Consider the following 2,426-nt stretch of genomic DNA (forward strand, 5'->3'; position numbering starts at 1 on the left):
TGCCCAGCCCCGGCCCGCGGCCCCTCTCCACGACTCGCCTTTGCCAGCACCACAGGGCTGACGGCATGCGGCTCTGAAAATCAATCCAGTTAAGCCTCTAGCAGGCCTGGAGCCTCCAGCCATTCATCAGGACGGCCCCTGCCCCGCCCCGCCCCGCCCAGACTCGCCCCGTCACGCCACACCGTAGCTCGATTGTTCTGCGTCGGTAGCCGCTGGGCACCTCACGCCCAAGGGGCGTTAAAGAGCGGCACACTGTTGATTTACACTGCTCCGGAACGAGCACCATGTTGCAGTTTGCGCAAACTTTCACAATATGTTCTGCTTGCACTGCCCGTAAATTGAGTGAGATGAAAGCATTTAGATATATCCACGCACCTTTTGGAGCTGCAATCGGCGCAGTTCATTCTCCATGACATAATCGCGCAATAATTTGTCGTGTTGTTCGAAAGATCCCCGGTTCGTTAGAGAGACGTCTTTTCCCACATACCTTTGTGCCACCTGGTGGTCGCGTCGTTCCCCCACGCGGCCAGAATAGCGCTGAACCCTCCACACCTCTGACCTCTTAAGATAACGGTAAGATAGACCGGCAGAGACCCAGCCAAAGTCTTCTCTTCTGGTCGCCCCCCCCCCCCTCCTCACCCCGCTCGCGGGATAGCTCCATGACTGATGAGTCCTAGCCCCCCGCCCCGCGGGTCACCCCGCCCGACCCCCTCACCCCGCCCGCGGAGTGAGGGGGGCGCGGTCGGGACAGACATGTCGGTGACACGTCGCACGGCCCCCGCCCCGCCCCGCCACGGAGCAGGCATGTATATGGCAGAGTGCATGTAGCGACACTGTAATGCCTTGCATTCCATGTGGAGCGCAGGAGCGCAACAACGGTACAGACCAATAAAAAGCGACACGACATGTTAATGTTGTCACGTGAGCGTCATGTAATTGTTTGGTGGTAGGGGAGGGGCTAGGGGGTGGGGAGAGTCCAGGACGGGGGGAGGACGACGCGGTGTTCCGTCGGGGACTGCGGCTGCTCATCAGAATCGTTGCCCCGCCGGTGCCCACCACGCCCACCACCACCACCGCGCGATTCCCAGTTTGGTGTGCCGGTTTGTAGGAGCGATCGGTGGGGGGGAGACAACCCGCTAAGCAAGTGGTTATGGTTGTCATCCATTTCGGGAGGGCTGATAAGGACGAGCACATATCTTCTCGTGTGAATCCCGCGCTCCAATACTCGGCAGACGCCTGCTGGCCCGCAGGTAGGCAACCAGGACATGCGTGCGGTGCGGGTCTGCCTATCCGGCAGTTGGCAGGCGTTTGGCAAGCAGACTTCTTGAGCGAAGCAGGTCTCTCAAAACTAACGCGCAGGGTACAGAAAAAAGAAAACGCTTCAACAGAGAAATCAGCGAAGGAGTTCCGAAAATAATTGACGCCGTTAGCGGCGTGCACGTGCGCTTTGCGTCACCTTGCAGCGGCGTGCATCAGAAGCGGCAGCCAGCCCCTTTGGAGCGTCGTTAACTCTCGGTTGTGACAAGTAAAAGACGACGTTACGGCCAAAGTGGGGGAGCCGCGCGGGCAGGGCCTGCCGCTGGGCTCACTGGGCCATGGGCCTCGCCGCAGCACTCGCCGCAAAGTGGTCAGGGCGGGGCGGGGCGGGCAGCGGCTCAGACGCGCCGGACGAACCGGAACACGGACCCAAACTGCACTCTGGCCAAACCAATTTTTGCAGTCGGCCGGTCGGTCCAGTAAGTACGCCGGGTCAGCCGGCATGCACCATCCCAAACAGGTCGGCCGCGCCGGTTCCATGTTAAATTTAGTTTTTCCGAAAACATATGTTTTTATGACCAATCTCCAAGTCTATATTAGTAAATATTTCATAAAAATATGCTGACTACCAATTTGTCTGTAAATTACTATAACAAATGAACGCGTGAGGTTTACGCCTCACAGAAAAGAATTTCCTCACAGAAGGGACACATTATTGGCCAGGCCACATTTCAGTACCTACCTGGAATCCATTATTCCCATGTCCTCCTGTCACATATGGGGTGCCGAACTAAACTTGTGACCTGCGGTCTCTCGCGCGGGTCTGTATGGTCCACTGTCACTGTCACTCGCGCTCACATCGTCACCCGTCACTCGCGCTCGTCACTCGCACTCCCATGCACTCTCTTGTGCGAGTCACAAAGGGAAGGGTTACTCCTCCTGCGGCTGCCCGGCGTGGACTGCGGCCGTCCGGGGCTAGGTCCGGACACGGGGCGCCGGGACGCCCCGCTCCAGCCCTCCCCTCTCCGGCTGGACTCGGACCGGTTCGCCGCCGCCCCTCCCTCTTCCGCGCGCGAGCTTTGCTTTCTTCTTTCACCGTGCCTTCTTTCCTCCTCCTCCTCTTCCTTCTTCCTCCTCTCCGCTCATATCTTCCTCATCCACCCCCCCCC

The sequence above is a fragment of the Frankliniella occidentalis genome, unplaced genomic scaffold, assembly GCF_000697945.3.
Source record: "Frankliniella occidentalis isolate FOCC.00 unplaced genomic scaffold, Focc_3.1 Scaffold17, whole genome shotgun sequence".
Taxonomy (NCBI): Eukaryota; Metazoa; Arthropoda; class Insecta; order Thysanoptera; family Thripidae; genus Frankliniella; species Frankliniella occidentalis.